Genomic DNA, 12,938 nt, shown 5'->3' with positions numbered 1-12,938 from the left:
GAAACTGAGTCACACAGCAGCAAAGCAACTTGCCCAAGGCCATGCAGGAAATGTTATGGTAGAGTCTGGGGCTCTGAGCCTGCTTCAGGGACCTCTAGCAAGACCCCCACACTTCACTGGGACTCCACAAGCATCCTGATCTGAGCTCTATACCAGGTTCTCCACTCCAAACACCCCAAGCCACGGTCCTAACCGCTAGGCCACGCTTCCTCCCCTTGCCTTTATTTTCATCATCACCTGGGTGCAAACACAACTATCGAGCAAGGCCAAGGTTTGGAAATGGGCCTTTTGTTTGTTACCTCTGGGGCCTGGAGTTATCAAAATAGGGAAAATAGTTTAGCTTTTGCCTTTTTCTGAACGCCCCTCCCCTGACAGGGTAAATCCCCCTTCCCCTTAATCTCTTGGTTTTACACATCAGGTGTCAAAGAGATAACCATATCATCCGGATCAGTGAAGCTGCTTCTGGGCCAAGTTTTTTCCCTCCCACATGTTATCAACCCTGGGTTGATCTCAGCTATTGATCCCACCAGAGGGACTTCCCTATTCTTTTTCACATGCCTGTGATAACGTTTTGGAACGAGGTTTGCTGCCACCTTTCGGGACAGTCCACCACCCGTTGAAGGCCCTGGAAAGACTCCTGTTGTCTGCCCTGCAGATTGGATCAGGCCCTAACAGAGAACTGAGCATGTAGCTACGGTGAACAATTCAGAGAACTGAAGGAGACGCAGCATGAACCAGCCAGGTTCTCCAGGAGCGGCCTCAAGGCAGGAATGATCATTCTCCCTTCCGAGTGGGCAGAGAAAGACCCAGGGCAGTGCTTCTGCAGTCCAGATCCTCTCCTCTGTCCCAGCTACCCAAATACCTCCTGCACTCGTGGAGATGATGACACTGAAATCTGGATGGCTCAGTCCAGTCTCAGGGCTGACGATGCTTCACCCATTCCTCCTAAGCCAGGGAGATGTTAGGGGACTATGTGAAGCATGGAAGCTGGCTGGCTGGGAAACGATGGAGCGAAGGAAGTGGGGGGATACTTTGCAATCCATCAGGCGTATGAAATACCTGTTACCAACTAACAACTCTACCCCCTTCATGGGAGAAATACCTAGAATCCTCTCCGGCAGGGCCTATGGGGCTGACTTTTCCCAATGCAATTACTGCCCCCCAGAGGTGGGGTAAGATTTATTGAGACCCTGGGCACAAAGAACATTTGCCCCCCCCCCATTAAAAATACAAATGTATCACAATGCATTAATGCAAAGACTCCATTCAGTGTTTACACACTGCCTTAATAAGGAAGCAAATCATATCCCTGTTCATTATGCCTAAATTAACTGCTCATTTTTTCCACATAGAAAATTAATATGGCGAGAGCCCATTACACAAAGTGTTCTCTGCTATTGTGGGCAACACTGGTGTTACGAAAATCAGTCGTTTGCCGGCCAATCAGTGGTTCTTTCATCTCCTCCAGTTTTCTAAAACCTGACCATGATGCAGGGAGAAGTCCCTCACGAGCAGCCGTGATTCTGCCAGGTGGCCGCTCTGATGCTTTTTCCTAAAATACTCCATGAACACTCGGAAAAACAAATAAATATGCGCATACACACATCCAAATCATTGTCATTTATTTATATAGGGCTGTTGCTTGTTTTGTTTTTGTTTTTTGCAGACTCAATAATAAAAATAATGGACAGTTGTCTCTGATGATTTAACTGGGAATTGGTCCTGCTTTGAGCAGGGGGTGGGACTAGATGACCTTCTGGGGTCCCTTCCAACCCTGATATTCTATGATTCTATGATTCTTTACTGGACCTAAACAGAATAGAAACACACATAAGGTGCTTTGCACGTTCTTGTCTTTTGTTGTTGTTGTTTCTTTTGCTGTTTTGATGACTTTTTTTTTTTAAATAGTCTTGGTAGCTAGTAAGTCTGCTGCTGTGAAAAGTGATACTTGGATGTTGTTATCACTTTTCACAGTCTCCCAGCTAGCTACTAAGTCTGCTGTGAAAAGTGACATGAACATATAAATATAACTTTTCACAGCAGACTTACTGAGCTCCAGCAAATTAAGCCCTGGATTGGGAGGTAGGTAGGAAGGCAGTGAGGGCCAGGAGCTATGGGGGCAATGGTGAGTGAGCCTAGGCCTTCCACTGCGTGGCCAGAGCCCAGGAACCTGAAGCCCCATGGCCCAAGGCCCAAGGCCCAAGCTTAAAGCCCCATGGCCAGGGGACGGAGCATGCAGCTGAAGTCTGGGGCCAGAGGGGGCAAGGGCAATGGGGGGTGGGTGAGCCCGGGGCCAGCACCCGCCGCCTCACAGCTGGGGCCCGGGGCCAGATCCTAGGGCCCGAAACCCTGAGGCTAGGGGATGGAGCATGCAGCTGAAGACTGGGGCTGGAGGAGACAGTGGGGGCCAGGGGCAATGGGGAAGAGGTGATGATCCCAGGGCGGGAGTCTGAAGCCCCACAGCCAGATCCTGAAGCCCTGGGGCAGGATCCCAGGGCCCGAGCCACCCAAATTGGCCAGCCCATGGGCCCGTGCATTTATCCATCACTGTTTCCTCCTAGATCTTGGAGACATCTCACCGCCACTTGGGTTAACTCAGCACACAGGAGAATTGTTAGCTGTAGCCCTCTCTATCTAAGAAACGTATGGGGTTCCCACCCCCATAGTGCCTTTAGTTTTTAGTATATTTATCCCTCACAGCACCTTTGGGAGGCAGGGCAATGTCATTAGCCCCGTTGTATAGATGGGTAACTGAGACACAGAGAGGCCAAGCGACTTGTCCAGTGTCATACAGAAAGTCTGTGAGAGAGCTGGGAATTATACACAGGTGAGCGGCCTAACCACTGAACAAGCCTTCCTCATCCTCCGAGGGCTTTTCTCTTTGCTCCTGTATAACACTGATGAGTTTGTTGTAAAGACACCCCCTCCCCCTTTTCCATTCTCTGTGTTGTTAATAACTCTAGACTACGAGGGTGATTTTTTTTCTCTTTCAAACACAATATTTTTAGAACTAGGAACCGCAAGACACCAGATGCTGCTGGCTGCTTCTCCCCACCCCCCACCCGCACCGCTCCCCCCGCACACAAGAATCACCGAAGATTTGTTATTTTTAAACTAAAAGGTAAAAGGCTTTGCATTGTCATCCACTACACAAGGCAGCAGCCCTCAATCCATTGGCCAAGGTGGGTTTTATGAGGTCAGACTCCCTCCGGTGGTGAGATGGTACAAAGCAGCCAGAGAAATATCCTCAGAAATTACAGGGTACGTGCTCAGCACCTTATAAGCAGGGTCTGAGTTTCAAAAGAGCTCCACTCCCCTCTGAGCTCAGCACCCACAATGGGGGCTTATATTTTTATAAGCCTTCAGCTCCCATCTAGGCTCCAAAATAAGAAGCAGATTTTCAAAAGGGCGCAGAAGCAGGCAGTTCCCAGTGTGAAACATATGGACAGATTTGTAATCCGAAGAGCTGAGGTTTTGAAAATATGACCCTGGTTGCGTGCTGAGCCCTTTGAGGGAATTCTGGGCTTGGGAGCAGAGAAAGGGGAGAGCAGCCTGGTCAGCCCCAAGGATTCAAAAATCATGAGATTAAAAAAAAAAAGAAAACCCTCATGATTCTAAGTCAATAGTAAATGATGAGTTCTTTTTGTTTGTCTTATGGTTTCTGAGCCTTTCAAGAGGCCTTGGGTCACATTTCCAAGCTTCTCTATTCAACCCTGAGGGCTGGACGTTTACTGTGCTTTTTAAAATGAAAGTGGGGATTCACATGCCATCATGGGACCTGGGGCTTTCACAAGAATTACCAAATATCACAAGACTTGCTATCAAATGGTGAGATACGGCAACAATGGGAGATTCAAAGAGAATGACAACCACAGAAAAAATTCACTCTGGTTTTAAGATATTTCGGAAATTTTAGCTGTCTCAGGGAGCTAAATGAGGAAGATCTCTTTTGATCTTGTAACAGGAGACAGCTCACCATGTAACTGACAAATGCTCCAGTAAATAGAAAAGGAGGACTTTTGGCACCTTAGAGACTAACAAATTCATTTGAGCATAAGCTTTCTTGAGCTACAGCTCACTTCCCTCATGGCTCCTGTAAATAACTTCTAGGCACAGATCTGGCCTTGCATAAGAGAAACTGGGCACCACAATATCTGTGGGTCTGTGCCATGAGAACACGACACCCAAATGTCATCAATGGTGGTCCTCTCCTTCAACAGAAACATGAGACCCTACTGTAATAAGCATGACTTCACACTTCTAATTAACCCCCACACACACTTCTTAGGTACTCAGCTCAGTTGAATCTGGGTAACGTTTAGCCACAGTGTCCTGCCTGTATTCTACCATGCATTCTGCCTCCCTAAAATTCCCCCAGCAGCTTCACTTGCAAGCAGTTCTCTTTGCTGAGTTGCTGTGCAGTGTTCACTGATTAGTATTACATTCACTTATATTGTGAAAGCACCTGGCAACCTTGGATTGGTTGGAGCCCCACTGTCCTCGGAGATGTACAATCTTCTAGTAAATAAGTCCCTGGGAAGTCATTTTTAAGAGCAGGATGCCTGCCAGCTGAAGCCTGGCACAGCCAATTAGCTGACCTGGCACTAAGGAGCAGGTACCATTTCAGACAAGAGGAACCTCAGACAAATCAGATTTGGTCTGGCATTTTAGAAACCTTTGATTAATTCCTAGCAGATAGAAACCAAGCTAAGATATTGCTCCCCTTTCCCCTCCCTGCTCTTCCTTCCCTCTCCCCGTTTGCTCCTTATTTGTTGGGGCGGGAGAAGTAAATGACCGTCCCTGCCTCACAAAGTCTATGGTCTGAATAGACAAGATATTATGGGTGTGTGACACACACACAAGCAGGCAGCGCAGCAGGAAGAATAAGACAGCAACAATTGGAGGATGTTTTAGCAAAGACTAAGTGTGCTGCCAATTACTGCCAGTGCTTTTCCCTGTTTACAAGTTGCCACCTTCCACCTCAGGGGTGGCTGCATTTCAGTGTTAGGTGAAGCAGTCCCTTATAGTGCCAAAGCACTTGTTTTGTGTTTGCAATTTCTATCCTCAACTGCATTGTACAAAGTGAATGAAATTTGCTGGCTGAGTTACCTGAGGGAACAAAATAGGCAGGGAAGAACAATAAAGACTTACCCGAAGAAATGCAGTGGGGCTGGGAGGTCTGGCCAAGGCATTGGGAAACCTTAGGTCTACGCCCACCTCTTCCCTTAACTTACTGTGTGACTTTGGACAAGTTATATCTGCTCTCTCTGCCTGTTTCCCTTCAAGTCCTTTGCCTATTTAGACTCCAAGCTCCTTGGGATAAGAATTCTTCCTCACTAGGTACACCAACTTGCCCAATATAACCTAAAGGTGGTCCTGTAATGCAGATACAGGACTGCCAACTCCAACTGTTTAAAAATCAGGGTGGAAGGGACCTCAGGAGGTCATCAAGTCCAACCCCCAGTCAAAGCAGGACCAATCCCTAATTTTTGCCCCAGATCCCAAATGGCCCCCTCAAGGATTGGGCTCACAACCCTGGGTTTAGCAGGCCAATGCTCAAACCACTGAGCTATCCCTCCCCTCTCATGAGTGAGACCATGAACAGCCAGGAGGTTGGTGTAAAAATCATGAGGGTTTTTTTTTTTTAAAAAAAAAATAGGTGGGTTTTTTCCATTTGCTTGCTTGTTTTTGAGTCTTTAGTGTTCACTTGGGTCATTTTTTCAAGCTTTTCTCTGCAACCCTGAGGGATAGAAACTGGCTTCTTTTAGAAAACGAAAGCTGAGAGTCTCAAGTCATCAAGTGATGCCAGGAACTGGGGAGGTTCAGTAAGACATTAAATACTGCAAGAGTTGCAATGAAATCATGAGAGTCGGCACCCCTGCAAATAATAAATGATCATCAGAGATGATGCAGTGGGCTGGAGATAAGCTGTGAGTCTCCTGTTCAGCATATGTATCGAAAAAAAATTTCAGATGAGGCGAGAGATCTGATAAGGCAAAGAGGCATGGGAAGGGACAGGAGCTGCAGAGGAGAAGGCTCTTGCACCAGAATGATGGGAAGGGACATGGGAGGGACCAATGTTTACATGAATGGAGTGTGAAGGAGGGGAGTAAAGTAGAAACAACGGGAAGAGGAAGGTTTTGTGAACAAGGAAATATGCTTGTACAGGCTCCTGAAATATCAGGGCTGGTAGTGGCATAGTCTGAATAGATCATGTGGCCTTGTTTAGGTTTCCGAAGTGAATTTAGTGGAGATAGAAAGTGCTGGATTTTCAGGGCATCCATAGACTGTGAGAGCCTCTCTGTCTGGGAAAACACGTGATATCCCAGATGGCACTTGGGTGGGCTTGTGGTTCAAGCCTGGGCTTGGGAGCATGAGGTTTCAAATCCCACCTCTGCCAAGTCTCCAGAAATGACTTCTGGCTTGATGGTGGGCAAATCACATCTGTAAGATGAGGATAATAGTCGGTTTGCCCTTACCTGTGCAGATTGCAAACCCTTGGGAGACTACCTCTCACTCGGTGTTGGGGCAGCACCCAGCACAAGGAGCCCCTGAACTTTGCTGCTATGACTAAAATTCATAGTAATAAACAGTCCTTCCTGGTTATTGACTTCTCTGTGGAGGGTGCCATGTATGAGAGCTTTTGGGTGGTGTGGGCATCTCCTTCAACTTGTTCTCCTCCTTCAGGCTCCTTTCCACAGCTCCAGCTAGTGGGAGTTAGTGTGTATTGCACTTTTCCACTTCTCCGTTCAATTAGCTATTACGAGGCCAGGTTTTCTTGAAACGGGGCCCTCAGAGTCACTCGGAAAATTCACCTCCCTCATCGAGCCACTCAGCCAAATCTGATCTGCGTTTGTAACTAAACACCCAGGACGGTTCTCTAGGGGCTTGATAAACTCATCGACTTGAAGGTCACAAGGGACCATCATGATCATCTAGTCTGACCTCCTGCACGTTGCAGGCCACAGAACCCTCACCCACCCAGTAACAGACCCCTAAAGAACACACCCAGCTGAGCTTTGGGATGCGCAGTGGAACCTACAAACCCTGCCTTCGCCTGTCAGCAGCGACTTTTGTCTGAAGTGTGACTGTTTGTTGAAAGGTAAAAAACAGCAGCTAAAGGAAAAGGTGAGCCAGACTGGGCGTAGGGTGAGAAGAGAGGTGGCTTCCTGTATACAGAGTCCCACCTCTGCCGAGCATTATTCTCTCTTTGTCTCTGCCACCTGTGGTTTGTTCTGATGTGGTACCACCGTTACCTGGGATGGGTATACACAATGCCTAGTAACTCTGGCTGCTGCTGCAGAGCTGCAAGAGTTACGGGGCCTCTCGCTTTACAGTCCCAACGCAGAGCTGTGCTTTAGCTATAAGCCCAGCACGATTCCCAGCCAAACCCAGTGCTTCTGCTAAGGCAAAGACAAGGCTGGAACCTCGTTCAGCCCCAGTGCATTCTGGGGAGGCACTTTGCTGTAGAGCTGAGGTCGTGACAGGGCTCTACAGGGGGCTCGCTCTGCTTTGGTGACATTGTGTTTGTTTTTTATTAGAGATGGGTCCAGGGGACATAACTCAGATACCCAATGGAACTTTCCACCGTAAGGGTAAAGCTTATTCGTGTGGGAGCCAGAGCATTCCAGGGGCTGGTCCGACTGGAGAGCAAAACTACTCGCCATCAAAAACTTCCTCATCCTCCACTCCAAGAGCAAGATGCTCTTCTCCACCTGCCTTCTTTATAAACTCAGAGCAGCTTGGCCCTATAAATCCCCTTTCCCCCCATCCCAAGTCCCTACCCAAACAGATCAGCCCACTGCACCCACAAGTGTCCCTCTCTCCCTCAGGAGAGGATGATGAGAGAACATCTGTAAGACATGGTCTGTTCTAAGTCATGCCATTTAATGAAAGTCACTCAGATACTACTGTGATGAGGGGTCTATAAGAACTTATAGAGAATAGAATAGATCCAGAGCCAGATTCCCAAGTTCCCAAAATCCAGTGCTGTTTAGATCTGGAGTTTGTAGCTGAGCAGTGCTGCCAGCTATCAGCGATTTTATTGTGATATTTGGTATTTGTCTTAGAGCCCCAGCTCCTGAAGTCATGTGATAATCCGATTGCGTTAGAACCGCAGCAGTCATGTAAAAAATAAAGTCAGTTTCTAACCTTTGTGGTTGCAGAGAAAAACATGAAAATGTGAAACCTAAAGGCTCAAAACCCAGAATGCAGATGAAAAGAACTCAGGCTTTATTACTTTTTAAATAGCCTCGGGTTTGGGGGTGGGGTGTGTGTGTGTGTTTGGATATGCTGTTCTGGGTCGACCCATTAAACAGGAAAGAGAACTCTGAACCTTGATTCAGAATCAGAGCAACTCCCAGATCTCTGCGGGGTATGGAAAGGGATGGAATGTGCTACTGATGGGTACTGGTCTCTCTCTCCAAAAGAAGCAGAGATCTCGTGTTCACACAAATAATTCTGGCAATAAAATGGGGGAAGACAAAGAGAGACTCCATAAACAATTATTGATGTTCTAATGGTTATTCATCATGATTTTGAAAGATGAATTAGCCCTCACTACAGCCCTGTGTTGTAGGGGTACATTATACTTTCAAAGAGCAGGACTTTTGGGCTCCATTTTCAAGTGTTCTGCACCCACACCTGAGCTCTGGGTTTCAGACGAACTCAGCTCCCATTTAAATATCTAACTAAGGCCCAAGAGTTTCAAAGCCACTCAGCACTCCAGCAGTTCCCAACATGATACTGGGCAGATTTGTCCTATGTGCTGGGCTCTTTCGTAGATCTGACCACATAGTTTGGTGGCTATGTGGGAGCGCTTCTGAAAATCTGATCACTGACAGGCCAGGCCTGTCTACATAAATCTTTCTAATTACAGTTCAGTGAAGGGTTTGTGTGTGGGGACTGGAATACCCCACCACAGCCTCAGTTAATAATAGCCCAGGCTGGCCCAATGGGGCGTCGGATCATTACATAGCTCATTGAATGAAACTGGCTGTGGTCCTCTTTGTGTTGTGAAATATTTTTTTTTGGCTCAGGAGGCTGGGAAAACCACCTCCATTGGGTGAAAGATGCAAAACAAAGCTGATGATTAAAGCAGAGTACCCTCCCCCGCCCTGGTATAAGACAGGGCGAGTGTGTGATCCTGTCCTAGGAGGGCAGCGTTTGCATGAAATGCCCCACCCTGTTAGCTGTTGCTGATCCTGCTGAGTCAGGGTGAAGGGGGTCCTGGGAGACAAAGGTCCGCCATAACAGACCACAATGTATTGCCATGGAGAATTGAGTCTTCCGGTCTGCAGCTACTCACCAAGCCGACTCTAACAAGCAGCGTTAGGGCTGGCAGGGGCCCACTCGGGCCTATCTGAACTTAGGGGTGGGACAAGCCATTTTATAACCAGCTTGAAAATCACCAGGTCCCAGCTAAAGACTCGTGGGGTTAACATAAAACTGGAGGCTTCGACCTGCACTTGATGGGGGCAGAGCACCAGGATTCATTTTATTGCACCGGGAGTCTTAGGGTTTGTCTTTATGGCAAAGTTCACAAGCTATAGATCGAGGGCTGCCCCTGACTTGAGTCCTGTCTACATACAAAAACCCTTCTCTCAAGGGAGGTGGTGCTTTACTCAGGTCCACAGGCCCAAGAACTGTAAGGGACTGGGGTGTAGCTGGTCAGGCCTAGTGGTCACAGCTGCTCTTGTGTCCACAAGTTAAGGACGGCCCTGAGGCGGTGGTGAGTGGGCGGGGATCAGAGTAATCACTAAAGCTGGAGGCAAGAGGCAAGGTCAAGGTCAAGGTCAGGCTGGGGTCAGAGGCTGGAGAGCAGCAAGTGAGGTGAGGTCTGGAGTCACAGAAAGCCAGAAGTCATCATGGTCACCCAGACAATGTCTTACGGCAGCCTCCAGGGTTATATAGTGAACATGGGCCAACCCAAAGGCCACAGGGTGCTGCTGTTGCTCTGGACTGTTTGAGACAATGCTGGCATGTGGAGTTAGGATCTCACTGATATTATAGCCTTAAAGTCTGTGATTAAAAGGTGAATAAACTGGGGGGAGGAGGGGCACGTTGATAAACAGGTTTTCTCCAGACAAAGGGAAGAGGTCAGCACCTCAGACCAGGTGTGGACAAATTCAATGGGCTATTCCTTCGTATGAGAGGTTTCAGGAAGAGAGCATTTGCATTGTAATAATCATCAGCTGTGGGGAAGACAACATGGAGTCTGCACCAGAGAGCATGGCATCCACCCCCAGCAGGAAAGCGAACTTGATCTGGGGATGCATTTCAGAAGAATACATTGCAAAGGTTTACTGGATTATAAAGAGAGCATGAGGGAACCCTTAAGTTAGCCTTCAGTCTAGGAAATGAGGAAAACCAGCACCTTGGACAATCCTGGCTAAGAGTGATCCAGCTATTGCTGGGAAGGGGAGATTGGTGAGGAAACGACCTTGAAGAAAGACTGCGTTTTGTTAAGGCACTTGTATTTAGCTATTAGAAAGCATTGTTTACTTTTGTTTGCTTGCAACCATTTCTACCTTTATCCGTCCCTGCTACTTGGTGTCACTTCCCCTGTATCTTTTTGTTAATAAACTCATTTTATTTCTGTTGTAAAACGTGCTGTGTTTGAAGGGGAGGGCATGTTTGCCCCAGTTAAGTTAACAGACTGTAGACTCTTTAAAAGAGCAGCAAACTTAAGATCTTTGGTGAACGAACAGTGATGGGGCTGTGCATGGCAGAGAACCGTCTCTGAGGAACTCGGGGGTTGGAGTTGACTAATTGTTACCTGCGTGGCAAGGTTTGGGAGAGCCTTGAGGAGTTGGCTGGTGAGGAAGACAGACTGGTGGGGCAGGGAGCTGACACGAGGTTTAACCTCCCGCAGAGTTCACTCTTGCTGAGACAGGAAGGACACACCGCAGCTCACAGCTCTCAGTGTCTCCAGACCTCCTTTGTAAAGCGCTTTGAGATCTTCTGATGAAAAATGCTAGGAAAGAGTTAGGTTTTATTATTATTAGTGATCCCCTAAAGTGCAATGTTCTGGGGAGCTTTTAAGGGCCTGAAATCTTCACTCATATTGAGAAGCACCTTACTTAGTGAGTGGTCTGACTGATTTATTACTATTAATTATTATTATTGTAGTCACACCTAAAGACAACAACCAGGTCAGAGCCCCCTGCACTGTAGAAATATATAATACATGACAATTCCCACCTCAAAGAGCTTACAATTAACACTGCTTGGGAAATGACTTTCCCCCATGAAAATTTTGGCAAAAATTATTCCCCCCCACCCATTTTCATAAAGAACTGTCTTTAAGATTCATCATCCAAAAATAAACAGGGTCAAAATATCAGTTGCCAAAAATTAGAGATTTTTCAGTTTTCGGGGTTAACTTTTTATGTCAAAAACACAGAAAACGGCCAGCAAAAATTTTGGTTTTGTCAGAAAGCCATTTTTTGTAGCAAAAAATGGTTTTGGGGGAACATTTGCTCTCTGCCCTCTTTACAATCAAAAAGAAAAGATCTAAAGAAGTGGATGGGACACATAATTGGGCTGGACGAGATGGAGAACAGAAGAACAAATCAATATCATCCGATGGGCACAGTTCCTAGTCAGCCAGTAGTAAGATGGTACTCAGCATGAATAAAGGTATCAGTATCTTGCCTTCTAGTGTTTGTTTGTCTTGGAAAAAGTAAAAGACACATCTCCAACACCTGGACACCCGCTGACTAATTGCAAGTCCCTGGTCTAAGTCATGTAGGCTGTAGAGCATCTAAATAAAAACCTTACAACTACAGCTGGTCAGAAAAAATTCAGTGAAACAGTTTTCCATTGGAAAATGCCTTTTGAAGAAACACATTTTTCATGAAATCATCAATTTGAATGAAATTTCATTTAGAAAAATAAAAGATGGAAACATTTTCTTTTTTTGAACAGGCCAAAACATCCCCTTCTGATATTTTTGGAATGAAAAGTTTCAATATTTTTATTTCTAAATGACTTTTTGTTTCAAAATTTACTTTTTTTTATATAAAAAAAATTAAAAGGGTCAAACCTGAAATGAAATGTAGTCATTTATTGAAATTAAACACTTTGTTTGACCCAAAATGAAATTTTATTAGAATTTCATTTCATGAAAAATCTTAGGTTTAAGGACGATTTTTTTTTCAAAATCTCAAAATTTTTTGTGGGATGGAAAATCCATTTTCCGATCAACTCTAGTTACAGTGAATTTGTTAACACGGACAAAACAACTTTCCCCCCTAATCTTATCCTCAGAAATGGTTGAGCCAATTTTGCTGAAAACTTTCAAAAGAAATTCATCATGAAGCAGATACCCAGCTTGGGAATTTGACCGTGAACAGATAAAGTTTGGCAAAGTTACAAGTAGGCTTGGCTGAATTCAATTTTTATGTATAATTTTTGAGATATAACAGTTTATTTAATTTTTTTAAAATTTCATTACTTTAAATTTTCACAGTTGCACAAAATTCTGGGGGTTTAAGCTTTTTTTTTTGTATTTTTATCAACTTAAAATTTCACAGTTGTGAAAAATTATGGAGGCCAAGAGAATAATTATTACAGTAGACACTGAGATTCAAAAAGTTAAAGCTTTATAACTGTTAAAACACAAGCTGTCAACATCACATGTCAAAATATACAAAGTAAATATCCTTAAATCAAATTCTAATAAGGTCTCAAGTGGCATTTTTCATACTTTGCCTATCTGTACATTTTGGTTATCATGGATGGAAATATTCTTTGTCGGGGTGTGTGTGTCTGGTGAAATCGACGTTTACTGACATTTACCAGTAAAAATCCAATCCTTCAGAAACTCGTTACAAGCAACTGAAACCAGGGTCTTGCAATAGGAAGTGTTACACAATCTTAGCAATAGTCATCACTCCCTATATGATCTATTTTGTGTCTTTAATTACTGGCTCTTT

This window comes from Lepidochelys kempii, chromosome 22 (assembly GCF_965140265.1).
Source record: "Lepidochelys kempii isolate rLepKem1 chromosome 22, rLepKem1.hap2, whole genome shotgun sequence".
NCBI classification, from domain to species: Eukaryota; Metazoa; Chordata; order Testudines; family Cheloniidae; genus Lepidochelys; species Lepidochelys kempii.
The sequence above is the reverse complement of the archived record's forward strand: the minus strand, read 5'-3'. Positions refer to the sequence as shown.